The sequence below is a fragment of the Pelodiscus sinensis genome, chromosome 25 (genome assembly GCF_052426305.1).
Source record: "Pelodiscus sinensis isolate ZL-2025 chromosome 25, ASM5242630v1, whole genome shotgun sequence".
Taxonomy (NCBI): Eukaryota; Metazoa; Chordata; order Testudines; family Trionychidae; genus Pelodiscus; species Pelodiscus sinensis.
In genome coordinates, this window is record NC_143076.1 from 19467770 (window position 1) to 19487037 (window position 19268).

Sequence of the window (19268 nt, forward strand, 5' to 3'; positions counted from 1 at the left end):
TTTGCCTTTCAACCAGCAATTGAAAAGGCCCTTGGCGCCTCTTGGAGCTGGATGCGGCGCATTTCTGGAGGAAGGAAAAAAAATCTCAATCTAAAAATACCCCTACGTGTAAGAAAAACAAGCAAACAAAACCCCAGTGAAATGTCGGGAGGGGGGAGGGCGGACGGAAACTTGGGAAGTTGCCTATCGCTGCCAGTCCCTGGCACATGAGCATGCTGGGTAACATCACAATGGTCCCAGCCAAGAGCACAGCAAAGCCAGCTGATTATTTAGCCCATATATGATACTTGCCCAGACCTGGGACAATCCGTTTGCCAGATTCACTGCTGGTGGCACCGAGACATCTTCTTTGGCATCTTCTGAGATGTGGGAGGGCCGGGGTGCCACAGGTCAAAGAGCGAGGTACATGGACAGTGCCGGCCGGGAGTAACCAGGCAGCTGCAGGGTCCAACTGCCGGGCATTGGATGAGCTGTGCTCCGGAGCACAACGTGACACTGCAAAACAGGAGAGAAAAGTCTTGCCAGGGGTATGGAAAGGCTCCGGCTGGAGGAGCCGGAAGTGTTGTAGAGGGTCAGGGTTAAGCTAAGACACAGCACCTCCCACACGTCATCCCGTGCGTGACGTCTTGCACCGAGCAAACAAGTCGGGCTTTTATTCCCCTCACCCCTATGCCCAGTCTGCCATCAACACTAGCTGCACACTCTCCGCCGACAGGCCAGGGGTTGCAATTTCAAGCAGCAGATTATTTATTTAAACAAGGAAGAGAGGGGGCGAGAGAAGAAAGTGAATGCCATATCTGTTAAAGGCAGCCTTGGTTGTAATAAACACTGAAGTTGACTATTCCCAGAGGGACTTGCTAATGTAGGGGATTGATTCACTGCAGCGTAACCCCTCAAGGCCTTTACACAGAGCTCTGACTAAACTTCCTATAAAATCAATCCAGCCCTCTCACCACTTTTGACAGGGCGTTCTAATATTAATCCACTCTCCTTGTCAGTCAGTTCCACAAACAAAGGTTTTAATGAGCATTAACCAGGCATAATAAACACGAAGTGGAGAGGTCCTGGGCCCCTTTGGAAAATACCATCCTGGTCGCAGGTGAGAGGCGGGCATCACTGCTTTAATAAAAGAAATGTCAACAGCTGCCGAGCCTGGGGGGGGTGGGGGGAGAGGGGCTGAGTGGAGAACCGGCTTCTCTCTCTGTCAAGAAATGTGTGTGCGCAGAGAGAGGTTCTTTCCTTGGCTAAAAATTACCCGGATTGAAAGGCCCAAGGGGCGGCCGCTTGCTGGAGCCACTGAAGTGAAAGGCAAAGGCGAGCCGGCACGTCAGCTTGGAGCAGCACAGTCAAGATGGTGGGTAGCTTTGGCCGCTGCAACGAAACGGCGTTTTGGGGGGTGAGCAATGCCAAGCAGATGGACCCTGCGGTTAGGCCAGGCACAAAATACAACCCCGCACGCCCTTGCTCCTGCCTCATCGCTGCAGCTTTGCCTCAGACTTGGGTACCGCCCCGCTCGGCGGGAACAGATCCGTGCTCCAGGGCTTGTTTACGCGGTAACCTGGCAAGCTCTGTGGCTGAGGGTCAGGCGGGCTCAGAACACGCTGCAGGAGAAGCACGGTTTGAGAGGCCTTTCCAGAGCCACAGGGCCTTTGAGTTATTGTCTGGCAAGCTAAAAACATGAGGGAGAAAGGGAAGAGATGGAGGGAGCTGGGCTCAATCACAGTTTCAGGTGCCCCGGTGATGTGGCAGAGCTGTGGGGGACAGGGTCCTTGGGCCGGCTGTAGCGGGGGGTACTGGAGATCAGAACGGATTGGCGTGCTTTACTTACAGGTCACTTTTGTAATATCGGGCGGTAGGAAAAAAACAACACAGACGAAAACCAGCAGAATCTGGCAACTATGTGCATGGGCCACGGTAAACAAAATGCCTCCCAGGCCACACCGAAAACTCTGAGATGGGCCGCAGGCTGCCCGCCACCGCCTTGGTGGGTACTTTGCCTGGAAGCTGCATTCAGGGTGCTGGAACGCAGCTGCTTTTGTTGCTGGCGGTGTCTCCCAAAGAGTGAATTGTGGCTGGTCGCTTTCAGAGCCAGGAGCTCATTTATGTTTTCCTCTCCCGTTCTACAAACTCAAGAAATAGCTGGCAGGACTTTCTTCCCGTTTCTTCCCCGACTCTAACAGCAAGAAACCCCGTGCCCGCCCTCTCTGGGCCCAGAGCAATGCCCGGATAGTTTCATTCCCAGAGATAATTTTTGACTGATAAAGAAACCTGTGGAAATAGAGGATTGTGGTGGAAACGACTGTGATGTGAGCTACAGCAGGCTGCACGAGCAGCCTGCACATATACATATGTTATAGACGTAGTATAATATTGATAGTGCACATATAATCTATCAGCACAATGCGGCTGCAGCATGTCAGCTCCCTATATTTCCCCCTGAAAACCCTTTTAAAGGTTGTCATTTCTCCTGACAGGCCGGTAAGTGGCTTTCTTTGAGAGACGTTCCCTGTCTCCCCGTCGCTTAAGTGCCACGTGCAGCAGTGACATGTGGAAGCTGCAGTAACTATGCATTTTTTATTGAGTAAGCGAGTTAATGGGCATGTAAAACACATACAACTTGTCAGCACCGTTCGCTGCTGCCACGGCTGCTTCCACCACCGCTGCTGCTGCCTGGGGCTGAAGTAAATTACACATCCTCTTGCGTGCTCTCACTCCGGGTTTTTCTCCCCCCCGCCCCAAGCTCTCCTGATTTTTTATTATTTTCAGAAATGCTCTGCTGAGGAGGCTTTGGCAGCAAGGTGCCTCTGGCTCTGCTGACTTAGCTGTTTTCCTTGGTGCACTTACGCCTGGTGCGTTAGCAGGAAGAGGGGCGAGAAGGAGTCTCCATATGGAGTGCAGCAGCTAAACCCACGTGCGCCTCCCCTGGCTTGCAGAATGGTATCCCCCTGCATCCCTCTCCCCTGAACCAGCCCATGGAATCCCACAGAGCAACCTCGCAGGCCAAGAGGCACGGCCCGTCTCCACCGAGGCGTTTGAATGACGGATCCGGGGAAGTCGGTCTCTTCCTTTCGGGCCAGCTACCCTAGCCTGTAGTTCCTTCCAGGCGTGCTCTGTCCAGGCCAGGACTTAGGGAGACACTGTGATGACAACAGGGAGCACGGGCGGGGGTTAGTTAATCCAAAGCTAGAGGAACAAAGAGGGCCTGTTTGTGCCCATCATCCTGAATCCTGCAGCTAGAGCGGGTGACAAAACACATTTTAGACTGTGCCTGCACTTGCAGAGGCTTTGCGCTGTCTGTTTCCCCGGCAATACGGAACCTGTGGAAGAAAAGCACTGGTTGGGATTCCTGCTTACGGGCACAGGTGCCGGCGTGTGTTTACATTGGCAGCATTTCCATTGCTGAGGAGAGAAGCAGCATGCGGAGGGCAGCTCTCTCACAGGGCAGCTCTCCTGGGAAGGAGGGCGATGTGAGGGGGGGGTGATTGCAGGGTATCCTGGGTCCCTCTTCAAACACTGATCAGCTCCAGTAGCTCAGCATTGCTCCAAGTTTGGGATCGTTCACTCCATGGAACAGGCACTGTCACTGGGCCTGATGAGATGTGAGCACTTGCCAAGGACATAAGAAGGGGAGTTTCTAAGTTCCTGGGGCTTTACGGGGAGAGGGAGGCAGCTGTTTACCTGGCATCAGAGCTGCGGAAGTGCTAGCCACAAAGTTCACCTACGCACTGTGGGATAGCCCGCCCGAGGCTCAAAGCTCTGTAACGAAGAAGAACCACCCCAGCCGATTAGCCAATTAACCGAAATTCAACATCCCTCTGATGAAAGCCAAGACGTTAGGTCTAAAAATACCTCCTGGAAAGATGGACCATGGTGACCTCTAAGTCTGCCGAACAGGCAAAGTTCTTCCTATCAAAATCGGAGTGGGGCACTGGAGCATGTTGAACCATTCCAATATCTGGAGGCATGGCTACAAGGGGTGTTACACATCATTTAGTGATCCAACAGAGAAGGTGACTTGTTGCTAGAACAGCGTCAGATCAGCCGCACGTACGGAGGCAAAGGTAGAACTGTGACTGTAAAAGGAAATTGCTGCAATCTCTCGTCTCCAGCATCTTGCTACATGCATGAGCGATGCGGCCGATAAGGAAACAGGACATTTGGAGGCTTCTGCCTTGGGACTGAAGTGCTACAAGTGATTGCGGCATGTGAGCTATATTTCACCCACAGCTAATGAGGAAATCATCAGGCGGATTTCCCTTCTTCCCCGTCTCCCAGATGATACCTGAGAGCAGAAAGATAAGACAAAGACAACTTGAGTGTGTGAGAGATGAGGGTCAGATGAGCAGAATGAAGATTGCCCCAGGCCGGGACAGAAGATCCCCCCCAAATACGTGGAACCGTAAATAGCAATTCCGCGAATCACAGGGGTCGCCTGTAAATAAAATAATGACCTTTGGCAGAGACTGCTGCCAGCTGCCCGTGAGTGTCATGCCGGTGGCAGTTTTGGGGTATACCTCCTAAGACTGTGGCATGTGGAAGACTGCAGGCCAATGACTCACCATGGACCACATTCATTGCGATGTGACCTGCCTTGCGCTATGAGAATAAGACGACAGAAACCCCTCACCATGCGTTCCTGGCACCATCGCGAAGGGCAAAATTCACAAACTCTGAGAGCCATCTCCTGAGCCCCACGGTGAGTTCCCCGCACCTTCCAGCCCCTCCAGGCCGGGACGGACACCAATACATGGAACCGCAAATAGCAATTCCACCAAACGTGAGAGGTGCTTGGGGTCTTGGTACTTTGCTTAGCTAAGCTAAGTGGGAACATCACCCTGCCTTTCTGTAGCAACGATTCAGTGAGCAGCAGATGGGTCTGTTCACAAAGGCAACACAGGCAAAGACATTCCAGTGAGATGAGAAACATTCTACCGCCTGCTTTCCTCTGGAGTTGGCTTGTCCCTAACCCTGGCAGCAGGCTGGTCTCCCAATCGAAGAAACCTTTCTCTGATGCTTTCCTTCTTTATCTTTTTGTGAGGGAAAACTCCAGTCAAAAGCTGACGTCCGTGAGCACGCTCCTTCCCTCAGTTCCCTGACGAAGCCCTGGACTTGCTCTGCATACACACCAGGTCCAGGGACCACAGATCTTGGCTCTGTGCCTTGAAGTCCTGTACTTCAAATTAGCACCGGGACCCCGATTCCCAGCTAGTGGAAGTTGGCCAAGCTCCTATGAACTACGATCCTTCATTTTTTAGTCTACAGCAGAACCGAATAAAAAACGGTCAGTGACATCGGGGGAAGGAACACGTAGGAATTCTCATCTGCATGAGAATCACAGTTAACAGGCAAAAGATCTCTGGGATCCATTCTTTGTGCTTAATTATATGGGAACTGGAAATGCAAATATTTACTTAAAATTAATATCACATCATCAACAGGAAGTCCCGGAGCCATTTCTTAAGGGCCGTCTTAATATCGTGCCTGGAAAAAAGGCCCTGAGTGGGCATTACAGTAGCTATAATGTTACAAACAAATCTAATGGTTTGCTTTACTTTTCCCCTCAGCAGAACTCTTAATTATGTATCCTGCAAATGTGCTTGGAAAATGGATTAGATGCACCAGCTGTTTGCTACCATGGCAAGAGCCTTTTCCGAAGTGTTTGTAGTGGCTCCAAAGTATTAGCCACGTTCCCAGCTCTGCCAGTGCAAGGCATGTGATCAGGAAGGACCCGCTTTGGTTCAATGTGGAGATTAGCTTGGATTTTGTAGACCAGACGAAAGGTATTTTGCTTGAATCTGTCACAGCTGGCTCTGCTCAGAAGTGGGGAATTGGGATAATTTGTGCCAGGCTGGGTTACTTGTTGGGGATGTTGTTTTGCAGGAGGAGGGGGGGGACCGAATACAGGAGAATTTAAAAAAAAACTTACCCATTAGAGGAATTTATCGCAGAGGCAATAGCAGGGCAAGGGAGAGCAGCAGGCTGCGGATTTTGCAATGTGCATAGACAGCAAGAAGAACAGTCAAAAACCAAAGTGCTGGCATAGCAGCAGAATGTGGCATGTTTCTCCTCCTTCCCAGTGCCCAGAGCCCTACAGTAAACTCACACACAGGTTTGTCTTCTGAGTCACTTTACAGAGGGTTCCCTGCTTCCACACTACCTGGCACTGACTAAAAGGGAGGGGGGTGCATCTTGAAAGCAGAACTAAGACACAAAAACAAGGCAGAACCATCCACAATAAGAGAAAGACTGGTCCGTGTCCAACGTTTCTTCTATTTTGTCCATCCCTGTGCTGAATCAGTTTTGTTCTGTGCACCAAGGCATGGGCAGGTGTGCACCACCAATAGAAACACACGCCTCCTGCTGTGAATGCTATGAGTGCTCTGTTAATCAGCTGGGCAGCACCTGAACTTCTCCTGGTCAGCCACCCATGCGCTCAGCCTACAGGGAATGCCGTGTCTATCACAAATTTCGCCACTTCCCATGGCAAATACAATGCACATTTCTTTGGCTTTGCCGTCTATAATATAAACACATAGCAATAGGTATATTTAACAAACAAACAAATAAATGCCCTGCCAATACACGCTTCTCTCTCTGGGAAAAGAGCAAACAGCAGATGCCAGCTGTGTCGTCACGTTGCCTGGTGCACTCCTGGAAGGTGCACAGCCGCTATGGTGTAAAGAGTAAAACAGAATTGGTGAGCTGGCCTTTCCTGCCCAGAATAGCCCAGCTCTGCTCAAAGAGACTCTGTTCTATTTTAAGGTCTCTTCTGCTGCCCTGCAGAGCCTCTGAAGACTCCCGTCGCCTCAAAGGGCAGGAGGTTTTCTGTGGCTGTCTCATTACAACGCTGCCCCTTCCCCATTCCTGCTGCACCACGAAGGCCAGTGCGAGTGATCAGTGACGTTCATTTGTAAGTTATGGAGAAAACTGCAGACAGGCACTGAAAAGCCGGATCCTGCAGCTTGGAAAATGTGTAAAATAAAAAAAAAAGAAATGTGGGTTATAACGCAGCAGCATTGCTCTCACCAGGGCTGCATTTTAGCTGGTTCACAATGAGTTTAGTCCCATGTCACGTACACCGGGGGGGTCTCAGCTGTGGACCCTGGAATTCTGAAGATCCACAGAGTCAAAGATATCAGTGTCACTTTGTTCCTTTGATACAGGTTGAACCTCTCTGGCACGCTTGGGACCTGACCAAACCAGAGCATTTGCCAAACCACTGACGGTCAATATTGTCTAGGAGCATTCCCAACACGTCCACTGCTTACGGGGATGGTAGAAGACATTAGAGCTAAATAGCAGCACAGAACACTGAGAATCAGGACTGGTAGCAGTGAACAAACTGTGGGAAACTTGGCCACACTCGATAATTGGTTAACTAACATCATGCTGACCACAGATGTTGCCAGACCAGAGAGTACCGGACTAGGGAGATTCAACTAGTAGCATTCTTCCCCCTTCCGCCCCCCTCCCCCCAAAGAATCCTCTTAGACATTTAAATACAAGATTTTTAAAGTGATTCCTGAAACACAGCCCAGGTTGTGCACAAGTTTGTTAAGTTTCATGAGGAGAATGTGAGCCAGGGCCAAGCCAGCCTGGATTCTAGTGCACTTGATCTGACTTCTGATTCTGCACTGAAAGTACAGACAATCATTTCTTTGTCTGCAGTTCATGTTGAGATTTTCTGAGGTCATTCAAACTCGCAGGAAAGAGCGAATCCCTGGAGCAAAGTGAAGCAGAAAACTGTGAACCTATGCAAGCTGAAATCAGAAAAAAAGATTTGCATAAAGTTTTACAAATCAAGGCTGCTGAATTCATGGCGTGCTACCAACGTCCTTCCACTGTTTGTAATGAAGCAGTGGCCCCAGCAGTCATTTTGATATGTGCTCCTGGGTCACCAGGAACACGAGCACAGCTCTAGGAATAATAATGAACAGCAGAGCCAGCAAAGGGACCTCAAACCTGTGGGTGTTTATATCGGTCGCACCTTTTTCTGTATAGCGTGACGTGGCATGAGTCATGCCCAGCCAACTTTCTTTTCAGCCAATCTCCCCGCCCCATCTTGCCCCTCTGATCTTCTCCTCCAGAAAGTGTCGGACTAACCATAGGACTGGAGCACATGTGAAAGTCAATGCTCTAGGAGGGTGTCATGAGCATCCCCGCAGCTAACCCTGCAATGCCCATGTCTCCCTGTGGCAGTAACGTGTGAGGCAAACCCCAGCCAGCAAATGCCCCACTCCAAAGTCATGGTGCTGAAGAAAAGAGCTGAGAACCCATCACAATCAACTGCTTAGACAGCTGCTACCAACATCCCTCAATGTCTTGGCTTATCTCCCGTACTCATCACCAATGCAGACAAGGAGCCATCCTTTAAATAAGCTCCCGAGGACACCCATTAATAAAATGCTACTTATCTCTCCCTGCTCTAAAATGGCTAGGTGGACAGTGCGCTATAATGGAACTTTTAGCTCAAGTAGCAATGACTTTGACTGTGCAAAATTGCACTCTATTCTAGCCAAATTAACCGGTAATGCTTGCATTAGTGTAAAATCCTCCATCAAACCATGAAGGCTGTCATTAAAAACACTCAAGGCCAAAAAATACAGAGGGGAAGGGAGGAAGGAGGGACTGATTTCGCAACGACTTGCTCCTCGCATCATCCTTTGTACCTGGGCACAGTGTATACCCCGCTGCCTGCTTTGTCCGGGGTAAAAGACAATGCCCAAGGGGAAAGGCAACAAGGAATCTGGCCCGAATGCACCATGCTGGAGAATCAAAAGTCAGATCTGAACAAGAATTTCCCTGTGACTATAGACCCGGCACCTTGTTATAGATCTTGGTGCGAAACAGGTGGGAGCACGTTCCTTTGGAAATCCCTCCCCTCCCGGCAGAGCGGTAGAATTCATGCTGGCGTTTGTTTAACACCAGGGAGCACCACGTCTGGCCGGCCCTCTTCATCTCCGGCCACACAGCCCCGTTCAGCGCCCGTGCAGACTTTCCCCGATTGCTGTGTGGGCAGGCGGCGAGCAAGCTGCATACATTAACATTTCTTTAATTCTCTCCGTGCATCTGAGCTACGCTGAGTCACAACTCAATGAGTTTCACTCTGGGTGAGCTGTCAGGCTCGTTCAGAAATGCCATTTCTACTTTGCTGCCTGAACAGGACGAGCGTCTGGGCTATTCCGGGCAGCCACAGTGGCTGCGGCTTGCTCCATTTTCGGGAGCCATTGCAGATCTGCTCCGGGCACTTCTCCCGGACAAGAATTCTGCTGGACATGCAAATAGGCTTCATCTGCGTAGAATGACAGACTCGCCTTTCCGGCGAGTCTTAACTCTAGCCCAACTCATTGGTGCAGAGTTCAAACGATCTGCAGATTGCAGAGTATGTACAGTGGCCACTGCCCTAAAAGGTGAATGGATATTTGCTAAAAAACAGGGCTGTCAGGCGGGCTGGGCCCTAGTGCCGACATTGCCACACACTCATGGGGAAACCTTGGCTAAAGTTGCACAATCCCTTTCAATTTTTTCTAAATCCACATCTATACTAGCCCCAGAAGGTCGGGTTCAAGCACACAACTCCGGCTACGTAAATAACGTAGCTGGAGTCCACATACTTTAAGTTGAGTTTGGCACCATCTTCACAGCAAACGCTCACATCAACCTCCCTTACGCCTCGTGACTGCGAGGAGGACTGGCACCAACCAGAGCCTTCCTCAGAGTTCAATTTAGCAGGTCTTTGCTAGACCCGCTAAATCAAATGCCAGAAGCTCGATCTCCAGCATGACAAGTGGAGACGTGGCCTATGCCTTTCACCACACTAAGCTCTGTGGTATCACTCTGTTCCCCTTCCCCATCTGCAGAGTAGCTACGATACCTGCAGCTGTGATACTGCAAGAATGGTTGGTAGCACGCTACAGGGTCTCCAAATGGAGAAGAAGAGTGAAATGTCATTGATTCAGTCCTGGAGCTCTCTGCTGCCCTGCTTTTAACAGAGCAAAACAGAAATGTTACTGGGTCCCAATGCAAAAGGAACATCAATCATTAGACAAACAGCACCCCCCCCCCAAAAAAAAACCTCCCCAGATAGCACTGTGATGTTTTTAAGGCACATTAAAGTGCTGGGGAGGGTCTTGTTACAAACCCATGCTATACTACAAGCTGGTCCTCCCTGGTCCGGCACCCATGAGATCTGATTGGTCCCGAACAAGGGGTCCTCTCCCAAGAGGCTGCCAGCCTCCCAGGCAAGCTCTGCTCCTGGCTACAGACGCCATTGCTGGCCACAGCTGGGCTCCCTGGCCCAGCTCCGCTCCTGGCTCTGGCCAGGCTCCCTGCACCCCAGACGATGGACTAACTCTGCTTCCAGCTCAGCTGGGGTCCAGCTGCTGGCCCCTCTGCCAGCAGCTCCCCAGCCCGGCTCTGCTCCCAGCTGCTGGCCAGCCCCTCTGCTGCCTCCCCAGATAGCACTGTGATTGTGCCTATTGCAGCCAATGGAAAGATTCCATTGATTGCAGTGGGCACTGGATCTGCGCTATCGTCCACACTCCTTTGCTTGAGGAGGAGGCCTGGGGTAGCTGGTGACAGCTGCTCACCGGAGGCTGTATGACCCCGCCCTGGGCACTCATTCCAGACCAGCTACTGACAGGGTTGCCAACCTTCCTCATCCGATGGACTGGACACTACTTGCAGCAATGGCGTCTGAGCCATCCAATTGGGAAAGTCGGCAATCCTAGCTACTGAACCCATAGCCAGCAGCCTAAGCATTCATGATGCTAGATCTGTTCTATGGAACACCTAGGTGCCCCGCCCCAGGCGCAAGACAGCCTGCGGTTAAGCACTGGGCAGACACACAAGAAAAAGTCAGTCCCTGCCCCACAGTGCATACAGTTTACCTTGGGGCATGGGGAGGGAGGCAGGGTTACCCCCTGTACCCTCGTGAGAAGATCCTGAGCTAGCTCTTCCCACAGTAGCAGAGCAAGGAACAGAAGCTGCAGAAACCTAATTGTGAAATTAAAATAGGAAAATCAGGCGTGGGTATTTTTTGTGCCTGGGTGTTAATGATCACATTTTGTTATGCCAGCTCTTTCATGGCTAAAAGCTTCTCTCTTTCTCTTCCACAGGGGAATTGAGACCCAGTTCCATTTACCCTAACACACAAATTCTGTCATTGCTGTAATGCTGTCTTAGTTACAGGGCTTTTTGGTTTTTTTTATTTTAATTCAGGCAGATCAGTATGGGGGAGTTGTCTATTAATAGGTGTTCCAGGAAGCTTCAGCAACTCATGCAGAAGAAAACCTAGAAGAAACTAAAGAGGTTCTGATGGAAGAATGTGCTGAAATCAAATGGGGCTTAATTAGGAGAACATGACTTTCCTATTAATGCTCCCCATCCATGTGACAAAGGCAAAGAGAGAGGAAAAAAACTGCCAAAGAGCTTATTTGTTTTGCAATTACGGATGAAATAAAAAATTACTTGGTCTAATTAGACCTCTTTTAGTAAGAGAACCATGCTAAATAAACTCCATTTCATTATCAATTCCAACACAATTCTCTCTTGCGCTTTATATGTTTAAGTGAAAATGTGGAGGGTCAATTTGCTATGTAAATTTCCACAAATTTGGCTAAACTAAAACGATTAACCTAATGCGTATGCAAATTAGCTTAATTGATGACTTCTCTTGGTAACTTTAAAGAGAGGGAGGGGGCTGTGGAAATTATTCCAATTGTGGCAATTCTCTAAAGCATTTCTTTGCGCAATAAAGAAATTATATCTTGACAAATTAAAGAGAATATAATGAAATCAGATTAATTAATGCCAAGACCAATTAGCACATGCAAAGAGAGAGAGATTTAGGGAATCAAGATTTGCTATTAGATGATTCCAAGAACTCATCAGCCTTCACAAAGATAGCTATAGATATATTTTCATTATGCAGAGAATTAACAAGCTCCTTTCTTGCATTCCATTTGCTTTTGAAATGCACAAAAAGGCCAAATGCTGGAACATGGATCAAATCAGGAATTACAAATAATTTTCCCCAGGCAAACATGGATGGACTCCTCATCCTTAAATTGCAGAGGTAGCGGCATGTCCGTGACACAGATCTGGTGAGTGAATGCGAGGGTGAGAGTAGGCCTTGAATCTGCCCAACTATTTCGATATTATGCCAGGATGCAACAGAGATGTTTTCTTGCCCCCTTGCAGTTTATATTTTTTAAGCATGACGATCCATGATCTTTGCAATTTTTCTCCCAGTTAAGGTCATTAGTCTTATGCATATATGTTTCCAGCTCTTTATGGGAACTTGCTAAGATTTTTGTCCTAATAATATCCTGCTGCAGCTAGTTCCACACATTAATTACACAAACATTTATCCCAATAACATTTCCTAAGAAATGCAATTGAAAGTTGTATTTTTATCACAACACCACAAGAGACTGAAGTAGAAGGGGTGCAGTGAGTTTAAACTACTACCGAGGGTAAAACATGGCTGAATTGAAGGAGACATTAGCTATACTAATTAGGGTTGGCAGGTGTCCCGTTTTCGCCCAGACTGTCCATATTCGGGTCCCATGTCTGGTAAAAAAACTCCCGAAAATACTGGATATGTGTAATGTCTGGTATATCCTGTTTCACTCAGAAGGAAGCCCAGTGGGGACAATTTTCCCCTGCCGCGTCTCGTGGGGGCAGGGGAGTGAGGAGCGTGGGGCCATTTAAAGGCACAGCGCCCCCCCCCTTTTTTTCCCCTCAACAGAATTTTTCCCCGGTGTTTTTTGGGGGGGAGGAGGTGTTCCGTATTTTTTGTTAAACCATCTGGCAACCCTAATACTAATAAAGGGAACCAAAGGACACAAATCCTTGTTGCCATGTACTTTGTGAAATTATTTATACCAGTACAAAGTGCCCTGCATGGGTAGAAGGCAATGAAGAATGAAGTGCAAGATTTGATTCTATATAAATCAGCAGGCAATGAACTGATGTCAATGGATTTGCACTGCTGTAAAACTGGGGTGAGCGAGATTATAATCAGACTCCAGATGTAAACATCAGGGATGTGTATCCAAGACGATGCCCATTCCTTCCTGGCTCCCTTAATGCCCTTCTGTTTGTCTGAACTGATCTCTATTAGCTCTTCCTGTGTCCCTCTCCTTCCACGTTAAACGAGGGTCCCCGCATGGGCATGTTTTGCTACAGCCTCCGGAGCGGCGATTCTCTTTCAATATGGCAGAGTTCCGAGCCGAGCTTTGTCTCCACGGCCACGGGTTGAATCGTTACAGCCTGCAACGTGCTCTTACACTTCGTGACATGTCAGCTCACACTCTCCCAGGGAGGTGGGGGGAGGAAGTCGTGCTGCTAGGCAGCCTCCCTGCTGCTGAGGGAAGAGCAGCTTTGATGGACACTGCAGTGAGTTCTCTCTGATCTGCCCTACGTGGAAGAAGGGCGGCAGCGGTCGCGGGGGCCTAGGCGGGGATGGAAGAGCAGAGGCTGGTGTGGAGAAAAAAGCGAGGAATGGTGCAAAGGCTTTTTCCCTACAAAGGGGTGCCCAAAAATCACATAAATATCCCTTCCCAAACTTGCAGCAGAGCCCCCCTAGAAATAAATATATTCATGGAGATGCCTATCTCCTAGAACTGGAAAGGACCTTGAAGGTCATCGAGTCCAGTCCCCTGCCTTCACAGCAGGACCAAGTACCATCCCTGACAATTTTTGCCCCAAATTCCTAAACAGCCTCTGCAAGGATTGAACTGACAACCCTAGGTTTAGCAGGCCAATACTCAAACCACTGAGCTATCCCTCCCCCAATACCATCTGTCACAGGGTGGGGAAGACAAAATCTGTCCGCAAGCAACAGCGTGTCCAGTGTGCACAGGCTGACGGGAGAATTTTGCATTGGCAGACAAGACGACTGACTGGCTGACATCCACGGCAGAGTACTGAGGGTAAAACATGGCTGAATTGAAGGAGACATTAAGGCCAGCAAAGCAGGAAACACGTAGATATGTATGTGAAGGAGTCCACTGAAGTTCTCAGGGCTGCTCCTGTGTCTAAAAACGAACATGAACTTCAGAGATTTGCTGGGGATCAGGCCCCACATGGACAAGCTCCCTGGCCCTGTGCTCCAGAGGCCTTGACTTTCACTGTCTCTCTGCTGCCACCGTGTACCCCAGGTCTCCCTCAGAGAACGTTAATTCCTTTCGCACTGACAGCCAAGACACAAACGTCTCTCGGCCAGCATTATAAAATGCACATGATGCAATGAAAATAATTACCAGCAACACTGCATAGAATATCCTTCTTGTGTCGCCTCTCTCTTGTTGGTAATAAAGCTACATAACAAATTAACTGGAAGGGAGGGCCCGTTTATTTACCTTGTAATTAGACTATGCTGGGAAATGCTTAATATAAAATGTCACGCGGAAGGGCATAAATTATCGAGTGTCAGATAGAACACGATCTCCGTACAGCATGCCGGCTCCTTCCCGCGCAGCCGTGCAGGCTGTGGTGAAAGACAGGCTGATCCTTTCAGCAATGGGCGACCGCATTTAGCTTGCCAGGGTGCATGGGACTTTAGCCTGGGGACTTCCCTTTAACAAGCAGCAGAGTCAGGATATCTGGTCTCTCTGTGTTCGATTTTTATCTCACCTCCATTACCGCCACGCCCAAACCCCTCATCATCCATACTGCACTCAACCTCAGTGTCGCCATGGGAGGCGGGAGCGGCTATTATTCCCATTGCACAGATTGCAAACTGGGGCTCAGAGGCACAAAGTGACTTGATCTAGGTCATGCTCAAAGTCGTAACAGAGCAGCAAATTTGAAATCGGGCTACCTGAGTCCCAAAGTATTGCCCTAACTCCTAGGCCTTCCTTCCTTCCTCTCCACTTCTATTAGGCAGAGAGAAAGAGGTCTTGGGTACCCCATTTTCTCTCTCTCTCTGAGCCCCTCTCAGAGCTGAGAAATTCTGGGTGTGTCCCTTACCTCATGTCTGTGTGTCTGATAGCCTAACTTCGGTTCTATGCAAATTCGTAGAAACTATAGCAAAGGATGAGCTATCAGCTGGTACTTGTCAAGGTCTCCTTTGGAGCCCTTTTTAAAAATCAGTGTTACATTAGCCACCTTCTAGTCTGGTACACAACATCCCCTTCTCTGAGGCTATGTCTACACCGCGGTGTTACTTCAGAATAACTTAGTCCACATTTGCACACAAGCAGTTATTTTGATAGCATGTCGAAAAAATGTCAAGCTGGAGGACCTCTTACTCCGACTCCTGTAACTCTCATTGTACGAGTGAGGGAAGTCGGGGGAAGAGTGCTCTATCTCGAAATAATTGCTGAGTAGACAGCACCAAAAGCTGAAATAAGCGATTGCAGAGCTTATTTTGAGTTTAGCCCTGCTGTGTAGATGGGCCCAGACGGACCTGCAAGTTTATTCCAGACACTGCTCACTGCTCGTAACTGTGGGCAGCAAAGAAGGGAGAACAGGTTTTATGGAGACCTTTATCACGCATGGTGACCAGATACCACAGCAACGGGCGTAAGATCCGATTCAATTCAATGGCACAGGAAAGCCAATCCTTCGAAACCTGAGGCTGCAGCATACCAGACTGCCTGGACTTGTGGCCTGCTCACGCTTGCAAAGTCCAAACTTGGGAATAATTGAGTCTCTTTAGAGGACTGACAAGTAGGTCAGTGCTGTATGATGAAGTGCACTCAGAGACGGGCATTTTCTGAAGGCATTATCTGAGCTGTTAAGATATTTGAACCATTGAATGAGCGTTATTGTAGGCATTATGTTACCATTCACGTCTAAAGTTCATGTCTCCGATGCATTACCTCACTCTTGCCATTCAGACGGAGGAGAAAAAAAAAGGTCACAAAAAAAGAAAGAAAGAAAGAAAAAGAAAAAAGGGCTGTGGGTCCCGGCAGCACTGTAACCTGCCTGCTGCCGGATGGGAAATGCTCTTTATGAAGTGGCAAGTAACCTTCAATCACAGGGGCCAGGCAGCTGATCTCCTCTGCACCCAGCTGCGGAGAACTCAGATGCTGGCTCCAGCCCAGCTAATGGCCTCTGAGCAGGAAACAAAGCAGGCAGCTCTAGAAAGGTTTACGGCTTTGAAGCAGAAGCTGGAGAGCAGGAGCCCGAATGAGCCAGGCTGCATTCTCACTGATTCCGAGGTCTGTCCTCCTCTGCTTGCTGCACACGGCGGTAAACAACTGGGGAAGGCTTCCTGATACTTGCGGGGTGTTTTACACTCCGAGACCAATGGGTCCGTTCCCGTCTCTTAGCACCGCTGAATGGGACTGGAGAAGTGTGAGGGGTGAAACTAAGGTAGTGAGGGGAGTCAGTGGGGCGAAGCACGACACTGCCGGCCTCCCACCTCCAGCTCCTCCAATGTCCTTGCGTCCCATGCTAAACCAGCTCTGGGTTTGCCCTGCCCAGCTCTGCCACGCACAGACATTGCCTCATCAGGCTACGCTCTCACCGGCTGCCACAGCAAAGTCACCCCAGAGGTGCCGGTTTCAAAGGGTTTCCTACAGAAGCCAGCTAGGGACAATGGAGCCCTCACCTGGCAGAACTGATGGCTGCCAACAGAGCAGCGCCTCCTGGTGGTGCCCTGCCGCCTGCCCCCATGTGCGCTCGGAAGGGGCGTTCGCTTGCTCCTGGCCATACCCCCGTCTCGTGTGGAGCCCTGCTTGCCTCTTCCCTCTAATGCGTGTCGGCACAGACTGGATCGCTCCCTGCCCGAATTCCACGCACTCACCCACCACACAAGTCTCATGCTGAATCATGAAGGCGCTTCAGGGCAGATGTAGAAAGAAGGGGAGATGCAAGGAGTCGAGCACCACATATCCACACACGCACACTTGTGTGTGTGTAATACACTTACACACACGCACAGAATTGCATGGCTATTGTGGCTTGCAAGGAAAGGTTTGCCCTCCTCCCTCTCTTCCCCCAAAACATAGCAGGGTTGCCAAATGGAACCTTTGCTCCATTTCTTTCACTGCGCTCGACTCCATAATGTGTATCCCAGTTTACTGGTACCTTGATAGCAAAGCAGGTTCTTTCCATCTCTTTGGCATTATGCACGAGCTAAGCTACAAAATGAGCAAACATGCTGGCTGGATAACACCCTGAAGAGGTTCTTTCTTTCCTTTTTTCCCCCCCTTTCCTTCATTTTTCTCCTCTTCATTTTTTTGGCACAGTTCATCATCCACACAAACAGCAGCAGCACAGAAGTGCTTTGTCTTCCAATCACCAGGATAATTCATTCTCTCTCCTCCCCCAGTATGCAGCGCTATTTGTTAAACTGTAAAATGTTAAAGAAGAAAAAAAAACGATGTGCTTTTTCAACTTTGCCTCTCTAATGCCTTCGTTAATTGAACTCATCAGCTAAAATCATTTGTGGAGGGGATGTTGAAGAGGGGGGGAAAAAGAGAAGGAGCCGATCATATGCAGGGAAATAACTCAGATGTGAAAATACTTCAGACTAAGAGATTGCACTATTTATTCACACAACTGCCCTGCTGTGTTTCTGAAATACTGTGATTTAATGAGATGCTGCAAAGGTATTTGTTATTAAGAAATTCAGTCTCTAGTTATTCTCTTCTGTATGATCAGGACAAAGCTCGGCAGTTCTGACTCGGTGCATTATTTAGAGGGTTGCGCTCCCCCTTCCTGTTCCAGTCGCAGAAGGTTTTGTTTTGAAACTTTTTGAAACCAAAATTAAATATTATACAAGCTGAAGGGGGGCAAATGTCAAGCAAGAGATAAGAAGAAATTAGAAAAGCATTCATGTTACCAAACGTTCCTCCTCGCTGCCTTGGATCTGTGAGGAGTGGAGTTGGGTAGCTCTAAATTTACCTACAGCCGAGAAGAAGCCAGAGCTGAAAGGGGTTCAGAGACAAACTTTCAGTTCTCTCAACTCTGGCTATCGACTGGGCTGTGGCAACGGCAAAGCCATCTGCCTGCCTGCCCTTGGTTACGTGACACAGACACGCACTGCTCTGTGCCCCTGTGCAGTCACTGGAGCTTTTACATCTCTTGCCTCTTCTCTCTAAATCAGCAGTGGGCAACCTGCGGCAGCCCATGGGGGTTCTGCGACATTTTGTTACCGTTGCCCACATACAGAATTGCCGAATTCTGCTCATTTCCTTCCACATCATTTTTTTCCTGCCTCTGTTACTAAGATGACGCGCCCGTAAAGCCAGGGTACGTGACGTGTGGTGCGTTTGAATGGCCCACGACATTGCCTGGGAGCACCATGCGCTCCCTCCGCAGCCAACCACAGCCCTGCTCTGGTTCCGTCGGTTCCCACGTTCGAGGTGTGTAAGCGCAGGGAGTAAAACTGCCCTGTCTCAGCACAGTGTCTTGCTTACGGCCATCTTGCAGCTCGCTGAAATGAAGGGAGCCCATCGGGCAGCACACTCACTAGCCTAGGTTGCCCATCACCGCCGTAAATCCCAGCTCTCTTCTTCCCCTCACTCCGTCCGTGTGGCCACGTTACAAATGTTGTGTCATTGCTGTTATAACACAGCAGCATCTAGAGACCCCCAGCCATGATCAGGGCCGCACTTGCCAGTCGCTGCACAAGCACACAGTGAGAGACAGTCCCTTACATTCTAGGCCAGGGGAGGGCAAATACCGGCCACCAGTCTAGATCCAGTCCAGCAGAATTAGGTCATGGTGAACTCCCTCCACTATATTTACCTGTGTTGCCACAAGGATTGGTGACTGCAGCTCCCATTGGCCGTGAATCACCAACGGGAGATGCGGGAACCAGTGTTTTAGTGTGTGCTTCTTCCTGCTGCTCCCATTGGCTGTGGATTACCATTCCCAGACCATGGGAGATGTGGGAAGCGGTGTCTCAGTCTACCCCGCTTCCTGCGTCTCCCATTGGCTGGGAAAGATGATCCGTGGCCAATGGGAGCTGCAATTGCTGGTACCTGTGGGTGTGCAGGTAAAGATAGCAGTGGGGGCTCACCACCAGCCTGTTATTGCCCACCCTTGCTCTAGGCAGACAAAGGGTATGAGGAGAAATGGAAAAAGATTTGCCCAAGATCATATAACAGTCCAGGGGAGCGCTGGGAATAGAACCGAGGCTCCTGGCTCTTACTCCTGCATTCTGTCCATTGGACTGCACGCCTCTCTGTCATAACAGGCAGCACTTTGGCTCTTCACGGGACTCAACAAACATTAAGCTCCACAGACCCTAGAAGGCAAGTATCTATGCTCCTCATTGTGCCGCTCATTATGAGCGAAGGCACACA

General features: G+C 49.5%; 1 long non-coding RNA gene across 1 annotated transcript in view; it reads right to left on the reverse strand.

The window, feature by feature from the left end:
• Positions 1–247: 247 nt before the first annotated feature.
• The window catches only part of LOC112545549 (uncharacterized), a 41066-nt gene continuing 22045 nt past the window's right edge, over positions 248–19268 (reverse strand). Inside the window, exon 3 of the long non-coding RNA XR_016347860.1 lies at positions 248–495. This is a non-coding gene — a long non-coding RNA (uncharacterized LOC112545549). The remainder of the gene's footprint in view (positions 496–19268) is intronic.